General features: G+C 38.0%; 1 non-coding gene across 1 annotated transcript; it reads left to right on the top strand.

The window, feature by feature from the left end:
• The first annotated feature begins 47 nt into the window (after window positions 1–47).
• On the top strand, window positions 48–211 carry LOC114238571 (U1 spliceosomal RNA). The gene has a single exon (XR_003623904.1). It is a non-coding gene; the product is annotated as a U1 spliceosomal RNA (small nuclear RNA).
• Window positions 212–15,105: the final 14,894 nt, after the last annotated feature.

The raw sequence follows: 15,105 nt of genomic DNA, 5'->3' as shown, positions 1-15,105 counted from the left end.
GCTTGTCTATAAAGCTTTTGATTCCTCCATCAAATCTGAAAGAGAATATACTTACCTGACAAGGGAGATATCATGATCACGAAGGTGGTTTTTCCAGGGCAAGGCTTATCCATTGCACTCCGGATGTGCTGACCCCTGCAATTTCCCCAAATGTGGGAAACTTGACTGCATAATTGGTGGTAGTGGGGGACTGTGTTCTCACTCTACCCTGGTTAAAAAAAAAATCTGAAAAAGCCTTGCTGGGTAGAGTAGTCTTGGTTGTAAGTTTTTCTCTTTCATCACTTTAAATAAATTGTTCCATTCCCTTCCGGCCTGCAGACTTTCTCCTGAAAAATCAGCTGATGGCTTAATGGGAGTTCCCTTATAGGTTATTTGTTGCTTTTCCCTTGCTGCTTTTAATATTTTCTCTTTACCTTTAGTTTTTGTCATTTTGATTGCACTGAGTCTTGGTGTCTTCCCCTTTGGGTTCAACCTGTACGGGACTCTCTACACTTCACAGACTTGGGTGACTGTATCCTTTCTCAGGTTAGGGAAGTTTTCAGCTTTTATGTCTTCAAATATTTTATCAGGCCCTTTCTCTCTCTCTCTTGTCCTTCTCAGATCCCTATAATGAGTATATTACTGTGCTTGATGTTGTCCCAGAGGTCTCTTAAACCGTCCTCATTTCTTTTAATTCTTTGCTCTATTCAGCAGCAGTGATTTCCACTACTTTGTCTTCCAGCTCACTGATTTGTTACTCTGTATCATTTAGTCTAGTATTGATTCCTTCTAGTGTATTTTTCATTTCAGTTATTGTATTCTTCATCTCTGTTTGGTTGTTCTTTATATTTTCTAACTCTTTGTTAAAAACTTCTAGCTTCTTGCTCTGTGCATCCATTCTCCTCCCGAGTTCTTTGATCATCTTTACAATCACTAATCTGAACTCTTTCTCAGGTAGATTGCCTATCTTCATTTCACTTAGTTCTTCTTCTGGGGTTTTATCTTGTTCCTTCATCTGAAACATATTCCTCTGCCACCCCCATTTTGTCTAAGTTGTTATTAGTATTCTTATGTTTGTAGTAGGTTAGTTATGTTTCTTGACCTTGGAGGAGTGGTCCTCTGTAGGAGGCATCCTATGCATCTCAGCCCTGGTGGGTGAGGCTGGTTTACAGGCTTGTGCAAGCTTCCTGGAGAGAAGGGTTGGGGCCTGCCCACTGGTGGGTGGAGCTGGATCTTGGTCCCTCTGGTGGGCAAGGCCATGTCTAGGGTAATGTCTAGAGGTGGCTGTAGGCTCAGGAAGTCTTTAGGCAGCCTGTCTGCTGGCACAGCCTCACCCAGTTAGTTGTTTGGCCTGAGGTTTCCCAGCACTGGTGCCTACAGGCTGTTGGGTAGGGTCAGGTCTCCGTGATAATGAGCCATCAAGATGGCAGCCACCAGCAGCAGTGTTCATGTGGCTTAATGTTCCCAAATATGTCTGCCACAAATGTCTATGTCCCCAGGGTGAGCCACAGCCACCCCACTGCCACTCCAGGAGATTCTCCAAGACCAGCAGGTAGGTCTGGCCTAGGCTCCTATCATATTACTGCTTTTACCCTGAGTCCTGGCGCATGTGAGAGTTTGTGTGTGCAGTTTAAGAGTGAAGTTTCTATTTCCCTTAGTCCTGTGGGGCTCCTGAAATTAAGCCCTGCTGGCCTTCAAAGCCAAATACTCTGGGGGCTCATCTTCCTAGTGCCAGACCCCTGAGTTGGGGAGCCTCACATGGGGAGCCTCTCACTCCTGTGGGAGAATCTCTGCGATATAATTATTCTCTATTTTGTGAGTCACCCACCTGACAAGTATGAGATTTGATTATATTGCAAGTTCGTCCCTCATCCCCGTCTCATTGTGGTTCCTTCTTTATGTCTTTAGATGTAGAAGATCTTTTCTAGTAGGTTCCAGTCTTTTTCATCAATGGTTGTTCTACAGAAAATTGTGATTTTTGTGTGCCCATGAGAGGAGGTGAGCTCTGAGTCTTTCAACTCTGCCATCTTGGCCACCCTTCCTAGATAACACTCTTAAAGAAACTGCCGCCTGCTTTAAGTCTGAAGCACTAGGTGCTAGGTTTCAGCTCCCTTCTGTTCCCTGGATCTTGACTTCACATGATTAGGCTTCATAATTTGTGTTTAATGTTCTAGTATAGCTTCTTCTTCGCTTTATTAAAGATGAGTGGTTTTTTTCCCTGTATTTTCATTCTTTGTAATTCTAATTGGATTTTAGAAATGGGATATAGAAAAATGCCTTAATTGTATCATATGGGTATTTAGTCTTTAGATGTTTTAAAACTAGGGAATAATAAAAACAAAATGCAGGGTAGTGGCTGCTTCTGTATGGTGTCAGGGGAATGGGATTGAGAAAGAGTATGAAAGATGATGCAACGGTATAAATAATACTCTAATTTTTAAGTTAGCAGCTGGGTTCCCAACTTTTCATCTTGTTGTTATGTTTCATTACTTACTTTATTTTGCAAGTATTTTTAAAATCTACTATTATATAATTAAAAAATTAATCAGGCATGACCTGTCCCTTCCAGAGTAAAGGATTAATTACATAGAGATTCACTGCTGAACAAAGAGGAAAAACCATTACTAGCTGAAAGTACAAATCTTCCTTGACTTACAATGGGGTTACATCCCAATAAACCAACTGTAAATTGAAAATATTGTAAGTTGAAAGTACCTTTAATACACCTAACTTACAGAACATCATAGCTTAGCCTGTCTACCTTAAGCATGCTCAGGCATTTACATTAGCCTATAGTTGGGCAAAATCATCTAACACAGGCTTATTTTATAATACAGTGTGCACTATCTCAAGTAATTTATTGAATGCTGTACTGAAAGTGAAAAATTGAATTGTTGTCTGGGTACAGAATGGTTATCACCCCATGATCCTGGGCTGAGAGGGAGCTGCCACAGTATCAAGAGAGAGGATCAGACTGCATCATGCTCACCAGGGAAAGGATCAAAATTCAAAGTGAAACTTCTACTGAAAGCATATCAATTTTACACCACTGTAAAGTCGAAAAATCTTAGGTCGAACCATTGTACGTCAGAGACTGTTTATCCCATTACTGTGTCTTTATACAATAAGACTGTCCTGAGTTAACTGTAATGCTGAACTCCATAAAGGCCACCCTGGAGAGGACAGTGCTGTCATCTTTCCCCTTCCATTCTGTTGACTTTCTGCTCTCTTTAATCATCAGGATTTTGGCTGCTTTATATTATTTAGTAGTTGCAACCAAAGAACCAGGAAACAGTAAGAAAAATCAAGTATTACATAAAGACAACTGGGAATTATAGATTCAAGTATTGCTGTTTCTCTCAGGATATTGATGTTCCCTCCAGATACTGCTCCATTATCTTTTGTGTTCCAGTGTTGCTGTTGACAACTTCAATGCTATTTTGATTCTTAATCATTTGTTTGGAAACTATTTCTTCCTCAAGTTTTGCAACGATGCATGCTGGTGCCGGGCACACTGGTGTTCAGGTGTGCCTTTAGCCTAGAAACTCATATCCTTCAGTCTTGAGAAATTTCTTGAATCGTTGCTTTCATTATTTCCTCTCTTCTGTTTAATATGTTTCTTCCTTTTTTTGGAATTTCTATTCTTCAGCTGTTGGATGTCTCAGAAAATCTTCTCAATTTCTGGTCTCTTACATTTTGTCTTCTTTATGTTCCTCTGTCTTAGAGAGTTCCTGTGCTCTATCTTTCATTCCTTCTATCTTTCAATTTTGTTGTCACATTTTTAACTTCTAAGAGCTCTTTTTGTACTTTGAATATCTTCTTCTTTTTCATCTTTATTTTTTAATAGTATCTCTTTATGTGTTTCATGCATTCATTAACTTTATCTCTCAGAGGATATTAATGGTAGCCACCTTTGAAGTTTCTGTCCTTCTGACTAGCAGAACACCTCCTATAGCACGTGTAGGTGTATTGGTTGTGGGCTCACTCTAGGCTATCCTGGCCAGGTCACTACCTTAGGGCAGTAGTTATCCAATTTTTTGGTATCAGAATCTCTTTACCCTTGTGAAAATAATTGAGAATTCCAATGAGATTTTCAGAAGAATAGGGAGTGGAGGAGAAAAGATAAATTGTTTCAGCAGAAGACTAGCCTTAAGAGGAGTCCAGCCCAATGCAATAACAGAAAGTATGGATGAAGTGTAGGGTACAAGGTTGAGAATGACAGGAAATTGGAGACATGGGCAAAACCCACAAATTGCCAGATCCTGCAATACAAGTTAAGGAACTAGGACCTCAGGAAGAATCCTGGAAGGGTTTTCATCTGGGGAGTGATATAATTTAAAAATAGCCTTTTTGGATATCCCTTCTGCCTGCAGTATGGAAATAGAATAGAAAAGGAAAAAGCCTGGAAACAGCAAGATTAGATTAGGGGCTCTGGAAGTAGTCCAGGGAAGATATAACATGGCCTTGAGTAGGACAGCTAACAAGAGGGTTGGAGAGGAGTGAAGAGATTTGTGAGATATTTAGAAGATGGAATCATCACAACAGGGTGACAGATTAGATGGAAGGAGGAGGTGGGTGAGACACCGAGATGAGTCAAGGATCATCCCCAGATTTTTGTCTTGAGCAAATGAGTAAGTTATGACTTTTCACTGAAATATGGAAGGAACACATTTAGGAGTAGCCATTTATTTATTTATACATGAATTTGTTAATTATGTCAAATTATCTGAGCCAAATTACTCTAGATTCCGAATCCTTATTATTACTCAGTAAATAATAATTAATATTTATTAAACTTTTTTCAAGCCCTCTCTCTCTCTCATATATATATATATATATATATATATATATATATATATATATATATATATTCATTTATTCCTCATAAGACACTTATGAATTAAGGACTATTATTATTCTTTTTTTTTTTTTTAATGGCTGTGTTGGGTCTTCATTTCTGTGCGAGGGCTTTCTCTAGTTGTGGCGAGCGGGGGCCACTCTTCATCGCGGTGCGCGGGCCTCTCACTATCGTGGCCTCTCTCGTTGCAGAGCACAGGCTCCAGATGCGCAGGCTCAGTAATTGTGGCTCACGGGCCCAGCTGCTCTGCGGCATGTGGGATCCTCCCAGACCAGGGCTCGAACCCGTGTCCCCTGCATTAGCAGGCAGATTCTCAACCACTGTGCCACCAGGGAAGCCCAGGACTATTATTATTCTTATTTTATGCTTCTTAAAAAGAGGCACAGGCTAGTTAAGTAGACTTCCCGGGGACACACAGCTTAGTGTTGGTGCAGGGAAGAGAAGAGCCTGACTCTAGACAGCACTGGTAACCACTAGACTGTACTGTTCAGTGGTGTGTACGTGTGTGTGTGTTCCTAACAAGTCTTGGGTTTAGAGGCAAATAAATTAATTGTGGAAACCATTTTCTCCACTGATAACTTAATATTTTCTATCCCCATTTATTTAATCTTTATGTATTGAATTTGTTTTTATCAGGCCTTGAGTCAGATAAAAATTCAAATATGAAAAACCTAATTCGTGCCCTCAAATTAGTGAGGAAACAGGTGAAAGGACAATGACAACACAGTGTGACAAAGTGGCTCAGCGGCCATGGGAGCACAGAGGCAGAACGCCTAAGTCGACTGGACTGGGGTGTGCGTGTATGTATATCCTGAAGGAGACACGGGGAGAGCTGTCCTAGTGCTGGGGTAAGAGTCACACACGTGAAGAAAGAGGAAGGAGATGCTTGAGGATGGAGCCACCTGTACAGAGAAAGAGGCCACTGAGAATCAGGTGGATTTGGGAAACTACAAGTTGTACTGTTTAGACCTTCTCAACCTCCTTCAGTCCTAACACTCACAAAAATTTGATGTTAGTATGGCACCTGAGGGTATGAGGCCGCCTGTAGGTCAATAGATATACGGGTCAGAACTCAAGGCAATTCTAAGATGCACGACACTCTGCAGTGTCATGACTGCTACCTTTTCAAAAGAATCAATACGCACATTGCCAAAGGCTCAGAACAAATGACAGAATTTGGGCAAAGAAGTGGAGCAATAAATAATTATTTGTTTGTATATACAAGCATAAGATGCTCTCATTTAAGGCAAAACTAAACATTGGTTTTCTTTGGAAAGAGAAAATAAGTAGCTGGAAGGATGATGTAGGAAGAACATTTGTTATGATCTCCCCTTTCTTCCACTTTGAATTTTGATTGGTGGGAAATATGACTTATCCTCGTATATAAACACAAAATTCACAGTTTGCCAGGTTGGTGGGTTATAAGGAGCAGAGAATAATTATTTGTTTAATTATATTACAAACAAGGGCTCTTGTGCTATTTTATGTCCTCTGTATGGTCAAGAGTAAGGGCTTATTTTAAGCAATTTAAATCAGTCACTTTTTAAACAACTGATCAAACTGTCTAGTACCATTTCTTATAATGTTTATTATGCTCATATTTATATGTTAATCATAATAATCAGGGCTGAACAACCTCAAAGAGTCCACAAATTAGACTACAGTGTGGAAAAACCTCATCATCTGGCGAATTGTGACCTCAACAGTTTTGTTCCAAACTAATTGGCAAAATTTTATGACCAAGCTGATACCCGAGAGCTCCACCTGCTTCTCCAGGGAAATAAGTCCAGGATGGGAGGCAGATTCAACTGTTAAATGTTAGAATATAAATGATGTGTCCAGAGAGGAAGAAGTTATAGCCTGGAAGCAGGTCTCTGAGGAAATTGCAACATCATCCTGTATCTGAGGTCATCTTGTCCTCAGATCTCAAGGACATTTTTCTCACTGAGCTGAAATCTAGACTTCTCAAGGGAATTGAGCATAAAATCATAGAAATTAAAGATGATTTTATTCAATCTCTTCATTTTATGGCTGCAAAATAATGCTCATGGAGGTTGAATAAATAACCTGAATTAGTTGCAAAGCTAGACTAGAATGCAAGTCTCTGCATTAAACCCTACTTTATGAACTCGTCATTGGACAGTGTAGAGAGAATGGGTGATGCCACAGCAAAATTCAAGTCTCCACAGATTCCAGGGACTGGTTATCCAGAGCATTCAATCCACAAGTTTAAAAAAAATGGCCCTTGAGATAAAGATTCCATTGTCAAATAAGTCTGAGAATTGATTGAATGAACTAGGGGTAAACAGACTTTTGTGTTTGGTTGGTAAGTTGGTTAGTTGGTTTTACTATAGGAGTCCTTAGGGCCTTTATATCTGAATTGATCTTTAAGAGGGGCATATAAAAAATAATATGTTTCAAATTAATGTATTACAGAGCATCATTTTCATGGAATACCTACCATCATCTTACTTCCATGGAGAAATAGTAGCTTATAGAATAAAGTTCAAAAAGCTTCATCGTGACTTTCAAGTTTCTCTACAGTATAATACAAAGTACTTTTTAAGTCTATATATGCCAGTTATCACCTGTTTCAGACTTTTCATAAAATTCATGACTTCCCGTATTTGTTTACACCGCTCTCTCAGACGGAACTAACCGTGCTTCCATCTCCACTGCGTGGAACTTCATAACCCTTCTTCAAGGAATTATCTCTAACCTTTTCTGTTAGAGTTCACTTACATTTCCTTTTTGTCATTCACCAAGCCTTTCTTTTATTTGACAAACATTTGCAAAGTGCCTCTTCTGTGCCAGGTACTGGAGATACAACTGTGAGCCAAATAAAAATCACTGTCCCATCGAGCTTACATTCTTATGAGATGCAAAGGTAGGGAAAGGGAAATTTTTTTAAAAATTAGTAAGTACACCTATAACACAACATTTTATCTCTAATATGGTATTTTTATGATACTTAGGGTGTTTCCACACTTGTCTCCTTTTAAACTTGTTGAGGGTAATGCTGTACTGGTCAGCTCTGGCTGCCATAATGAAATACTATAGACTGGGTGGCTTTGACCATAGAAATTTATTTCTCACAGTTCTGGAGGCCAGAAGTCCAAGATCAAGGTGATGGTGAGGTGGGTTCCATTCTGAGGCCTCTTCTCTGGGCTGGAGGGCAGACACCGTCTCCCTGTGTGCTTCTCCTTTGTGTGTTCCGGATGGGAGAAAGCTCTGGTCTCTCTTCCTCTTCCCATAAAGACATTAATCCCGTAGCGGGGGCATAGACATGCAGTCCACAGCTGTACTATTTCTCAATCATTTTTATATCTTTCAGAGCTCAGCAAGCTCTTCCCATCTAGTAAGTCTTCAATAAGTACGACTGAATTAATGCTTCAGGAAGAACCATCTTGGAGCATCAAAAGCGGGCATTAGTAGGGCCTGCCCCAGAGCATGGGAGGAGCAGGGCCACCAGGGACCATCTGTGTATGGGGCCTTTTTCTGAGGGGAGGGCAGAGGGAGGATGGTAATCTTCATCGTAAGTTTGCCAGGCATCCTGCATATTTCTCTTGCTTCCTGTATTGACTTCATCAGGATGCCCTAAATGTCCTGTATTCAGCTTTTGCCAATAAATTACAAAACTTTGGCAGTTAGAGCTATTTTTCAAATTTAACTGGATATCCTGTATTTTTATTTGCTAAATATCCAACTTTACCTTTTGGATATATCAAAATGACTGAAACCTTCATTTCTGTATGACTTTTCCAGATAGGAACGCAAGTCTCAATGAAAGCCAACAAAATCATTTTCTACTTAGGCACTTGTATACAAACCTTAATGGAAAAAGAAGCTGCCTCTCTCCTTCACATATGAAAAATGGGTGTTCTTTGGCTAGATGGGAAGAATACAGATAACTTTTACTGCATGACTGGCTTACCATATCAGCTCAGCAAAAGTTTCTTCCCCAACCTATAAGGACAGTAAGGACATCCTGCATAAACCTTGTAGTACAGTATGATCACCCACTGTTGACTCAACCAGCATCCACCGAGAGTCTGAGGCAGGCCTGGCTCTCCTTCAGGTGCCAAGAGTGTAAAAGTGAGCGCGGCATCTTGGATAACAAACTATATTTTTACTTGATTATTTATTCATTTACTTAATTATACATATGTGGTTTAAACAGCATTTGACATACACTAGTACACAAAAAAATACGTTCAAAAATAAGTGAGGAATACACAACTCTAAAGTAATGTCTAAGTAGCCTGAAAATTTCTAAGAAAAAAAACAAGAATAAACACGCTAGAAGAAATGGTAAGGGACTATATATAACTAGATATAATTATATATAATTTAAATCTTATGTACATTATAAAAATCCATCCACAAAATTGAAAGGGAAATAAAAGAAAACATATGTGACCCATATAAAACACAAGTGGTTAATATTCTTTGCAGATAAAAGACATTCATAAATAGTAAGAAAAAGGTAGACACTCCCAATCAGATGAGGCTGAAGGGCATAAAACATACATTAAGAACTCAAAATAAGTTTCCTCCTTCTTTCAGACTTTGTCTCAGACAAAAGCAATGTTATTTCAGAAAGGAGAAATCCACAAGAAATAGTAAGAGAAGGAATCATCACAAGGAAGTGGGGAGGTCTCAAAGAATTTAAGAGCAGAAAATATAGCAGGCAACTGGAACTGAAAAGAAGAAAACTTTCCAAGGAGCAGGAAAGGGACAGGCTCTCTCACCAGGGGCCGTGGAGACCTTCCAGGTCCCCCTCTCAGGGATGCTGCTGCCATGGAATTTCCCAGTCGTGAGGACAGATGTCATGGAAAGGCTCACATTTTAAAGTTGATGAAATCAGTGGAGCAAACTTGTACATCGGAACCAGGTGAACCTGAATTAGACTCCTGTCCTGCAAAATACGTTAGCTGTACTGACATTGAAAAGCTTATGTCACCTCTCTGGAGACTCAGTCTCCTCACCTGTAAGGTAGGGACAGTGGAGCCTGTCTCACTAGGTCACCGCAAGTGCTAAAGAGCCACTAGATACCGAACGATGATGGGGATGGGTTCTCAAGCAATGTTCGTCTCCCTCCTACGTCCGTGTTGCACATGTGATCATAAATAATATGAGGCCAAAGGGCAGATGAATTAAAATGGAATATTCAGTTAAACAAAAGTACATGCCATGTTTGAACACAGCAGTTCCCAAAGTGAAATATTATTCCTGCAGGAAGCTTCTTGAAAAGGCCATTTTCAGTCAAATAAGTCTGAGAAATGATGCGGACTCTTTCCCCACTTACAGATTTGCACTCTATTAAAAAGATTTTCACCTATTAAATGCATTTCTATGTCCCATGGTGAAGTAACAAGTTCAGTTTAACTGCTTAGTTAAGCAGTTCAGTTGCTTAATCTGGCAACTTCCAACTCTGCAAATAGCTTTAATTATGAAATAAGAAGACAGGGTTTTGTTTTGCTAACTGTTAAAATCTCATAGAACTAATTTTCTATAGAACATATTTTCAGAAAAACCACACTTCAACGATTCAAGCTTTGTCCCCGTTAGAAAATATAATTATTTTTCATTTATAAAGGATACAAAACATTAGCATGATACGAGTAAGTCTTATTTAATATTCATTCATGTACTCAGTGGATATATTTGAGGCATTCACCGAAGGCTGGAAATTGGGGATATGAGAGCCAGGTCCTGACCTCACAGAAATGAAAAGACTAGCAGAGAAGATAGACAGTTAACAGCAAACACAAGTGTTATGACAAAGATGTACAACATCCAGGGAGAGGATGTTCAGAGGATGGAAGGCAAGTGATAATTCTAAGACCACTAGAAAATTTCAAGATCATTTATTGAAAATAACATATATTCTACAGTTAAAAATATATGTGCATTTATATCAGGGCACATGAAAACACCTCATTTCTCTAAAACTGATCTGTTTAAGGTCCCAAGATAATGAAGTAGGGGAAAAGACCAATATGCATTGTAGAATTTGGAAGATTTTATTCTATCCTTTTGAAGCCAGCAAGAATTTCCTCAGACTACTTCTAATTCACACCCACCTCTCACACACAATAAACGGATGAATTAGCAAAAAAGGCCGGGGAAAGTCCTAATGAATCTCCTTTCAGAAGCATCATTCAAATGTTTATCTTTTTCTTGCAACTTGTGAACTTTCACAATCCCTCAGCCCATCAGCTAAGCTAAGCTTCTCAATGTAGAAAAGTGAGGATAATGAAGATGTCTGGTAAGGTGTCCTCCTCTGGATTGAGAGGAGGGAAGAACTGCAGGACGTCTCATGCAAATCCGCTTGTTCAACTCCTCAGCCGGTGGGATTATTCCAAAACTTAATTCAGCTGATTATCAGTAAACATCCTTTTGACCTAGCTCTCAAGACACTCATTTTCGGTATTAGGAAGATACTCCTGAACTTATTTCATTTCTAAAGAATGGAGTATTGTTTCCTTACTCATTGACATAGAAAAGGACACTAGAACAGGAGTTGCACATGTGCAGTAACTTGGGGATAAAAGATTAACATGACATGGTCTTGGCTTCCTATTTGTACAAAATTAAAATGAATTCCACATGCAAAAAAGAAAACAAAAATATCTCACAAGAATTGAGTTCAGGGACCACGGTCAGAGAACGCAATGATGAACACATAGGGTATTTCACAACTTTAGTTAATGGCCATTTGTCTTATCATGTATAAATAGGAATTTTCTAAATAATTAATTCAATGTGTTCCACCACTTTTGATTTGTTTCTCCATGTAGACATGTCCATTAATTAGATCAAGTTTCCTCTACTCTACATTGGTTTTGTCATCGTATTACTTTTTTCTTTGTAAGGAATTTCTCCTTTGCCTCAATCTACTAGGGAAAAAAATAGATTTTGATCAAACTGAAGCAAACCTTTATGTGAAAGGAACTGCTACAGTGAGCAAACAGCCAAAAAACCAGAAGAGAAAATGAAAGAAAATATAGAATAGATCCCCGGTGGGAAGAGATACTCTTAAGTGTTCTTAGCTTAAGACAATGACCTAATTTATTATTAAACTAAATGCCCCTATCCAAATTCTAACCTAATTTTCCTTTTCCTTTATGTTAACATATTTTTCATAGAAAGCCTTTTATGTTTAAAAATAAGAGCTCAATGTCAATGAAAGTACTACAATAACAGTTGACCAAAATCTTCAATGATAGAGCCAAAAAATCCAACTATTACAAGGCTTTGGGGAGTCCAGAAACATTTACTAGGGCTTCTCAAATTTTCTATTTGGGGATTTGAAAAAGACTTTAATTTTTTTAATTGTTTTCTTAAATGTATGATGAATACAGAAAAGGGTGTGACACTGTGTGCTTGATTGTATGTTTCTGTGTGTGTGTGCCTGTGTGTAGTTTGAACAGCAATAAAACAAATGCTATGCACACCTCACCCAATTTAAGAATAGAACATTACCAGCCCCTTAGAAATGCCTTCCTGATTTTATCCCACTCCTCTGTCCTCTCCAAGGTAACCACTATGCTGAAGGATTTACTAATGCCTTCCTTAGTTTTATTTATAGTTTTTCCATGTATATATGTATACAGAATAATATGCTATCTAGATGTGTTCAGAGTTGCTCTCTCAGGTCAATCTTGCCACTGTTAGAAAAGTTTCCAGGATAAGAGAGGCTGATCTGCATCTTTCCCAGGATCACAACGTGGTTTCAGTTTACCTGAAACATTGCCAAAGCACCATTTGGGAAAGTCAGCGGTCAGTGAAATAGTTAAAACTTTTAGAAAGGCTGTAGTGTGGTCCAGCAAGAATATGGTTGGGGACAGGGTGAGAACAGGGTATGTTTTCTTCTAAGCTGCTCAACATAGCCAACCTCCAACTCTCAGGGGTAACAGAGAAGAATGCTTCCGTGGGGTGACATGACTGACCTCAGCTGATTCGGGCAATAAGCATGGAAGGTAGAGCAAGAACAATTGGATTTCTTTGTACTCAACTCTGGTTAGAGGTCAAAATCATCCTCAAAATCATCCCAGAATTCCCATTGCTTCTCACATCTGTTGCATCTTCTTTTTCCTATTTCCTGCCTTCCTATTAATTGGTGTTTTCACTTGTTTGGTGGAAACTACCTTCCAGTAACTTCCTCAGTAAAGGTCGCCTGGGAGCAGAAAAGGCTGAAAATATATTCACAGTCAGTTCTCCTTATTTGCAGTAGTTATGTTCTATGAAGTTGCCACAAACACTGGATTAGCAAATACTGAACCATTGCTCATGGGGTTATTCCTATAAACCTGTTCTCAACATGTTTGTCTACCAATTGGTACCTTACAAAGGGACAGACACGTAGATCAAAGGAACAAAACACATCAATGTACTCAACTTATTTTTGTCAAAGTTATAAAGGCAATTCATTGGAGAAGAAAACATCCTTTCAACAAATGGTGCTAGAATAATGGGATGTCCTATGCAAAAGAAATGAATCTTCACCAGTATCTCACATATTATATATAGCATACTTCATAATGAACCATAGACATAAATGTAAAATGTAAAACTACAAAAAAAAAAAAAACAGGAGAAAATTCTGTGACCTTGAGGTAGACGGAGTTCTTCAAAATGACACCAAAAGCCCTACCCATCCAAAAAAAAAAACTTAACAAATTGGATTCACCAATATTAAAATCTTTTGCTATTCAAAAGACACTGTTAAGAGAATGAAACCACAAGCCACAAAAATAGATACAATATTTACAAATCACATCCTGACAATGAACTTGTATCCAGAATGCATGTAGAACTCTTCAAAAAAACATTTAGAAAACAATCTTATTTTTTTTAAGAGCAGAAGATTTACACAAAGACTTAATAAAAGAAAGCATGTGCAGATAGAAAATAAGCACATGAAAAGATTCTCAACATGATTATTCATTAAGAAATGTAAACTAAAACCACAATGAATATCATTACACAACTATTAGAATGGCTAAAAACAAACAACCAAAATTGGCAATACCAAGGAGTCTTCAAAAGTGTCAAGGTCATGAAAGATAAGAATAAAACTGGGGAACTGTCACAGACCAGAGGAGAGTAAGGAAACATGACACTAAATACAATGTGGGATCCTGGAGAGGATCTTGGAACAGAAAAAAATGACATCAGTGTAAAACTGATGCAATCAGTTTGGAGTTTGATTAATATTCATGCACCGGTGTCAGAGGACCTGCACCAAAAGAACTACTAAAGGAGTTCTTGGTGCAGAAGGAATATGATTCCAATCAAAACCAAAATGCATGAAGAAATGAAAAGCAAAAGGAATATATAGGTAAAATATATGGGTAAATCTAAGTGAATATTAGTTTTATAGAACAACGATGTGTGAAATACTTGTAAATTAAAATATTTGAAAATAACACAAAAAATAGGAGGTTAAACGTAGTAAATGTGTTCTAAGGTTCTTACATTGTCTGGAAGTGATAAAAATACCACTTCCTGTTAGACTCTCATAAGACAAATGTTGTAATCTCTAGGGTAGCCACTAGAAGAATCATAAAAGAAGGTATAACTAACAAGCTAATGGTTAGAGAGATGAAATAATAAAAAGTGCCCAATCAAGCCAAACAAACAAAAGATGAAAAAAAGGGAAACAGAACAGGAAGACAAGTGGAAAACAAATGTTTTTCAACACTTTCAACCTATACGAAAATGGATTTCAACCAAATTATATCTACAATTACATTCAATGTAAATGAACAAACTATTTCAATTAAAATACAAAGATTGTCAACCTGGACTAAAACAAAAAGAAAAGATAAATTCCTAACAAAAGCATTCAATTTATTACATTTTTAAAAAGCCAACATTTTCTTTGTTGATTTTCATTATTATACATTAGTTTCCCATTTAAATAATTTCTGTTTTTATCTTCATAAGGAAGCTTTTGGGGAGAAGGATTTAATTTGTTGTTCTTTTTATAAGCTTTTGAGATGGTACTCAATTGTCACTTTTCACAGTGTGTTTTGACAAGAACTAGACAATTTAAAGTATGTTCTCTCTAAAAATAAATAAATCAACAAACAAAAAAATAAAATTTTAAAATAAAATATGTTCTCTCTTATGCCATGACTCTACAGACAAGAATGAATTCTTCTATAGAACAGAAAGAGAGCAGGAACTGTTCCTGCTGAGATGAACCAGCCCTCACACATGCACACAGCTAAAACAAATTAGACCTCATTTTGTCTTGA

This window comes from Balaenoptera acutorostrata, chromosome 7 (genome assembly GCF_949987535.1).
Source record: "Balaenoptera acutorostrata chromosome 7, mBalAcu1.1, whole genome shotgun sequence".
NCBI lineage: Eukaryota > Metazoa > Chordata > Mammalia > Artiodactyla > Balaenopteridae > Balaenoptera > Balaenoptera acutorostrata.
This window is presented reverse-complemented; position numbering and strand designations above follow the sequence as displayed.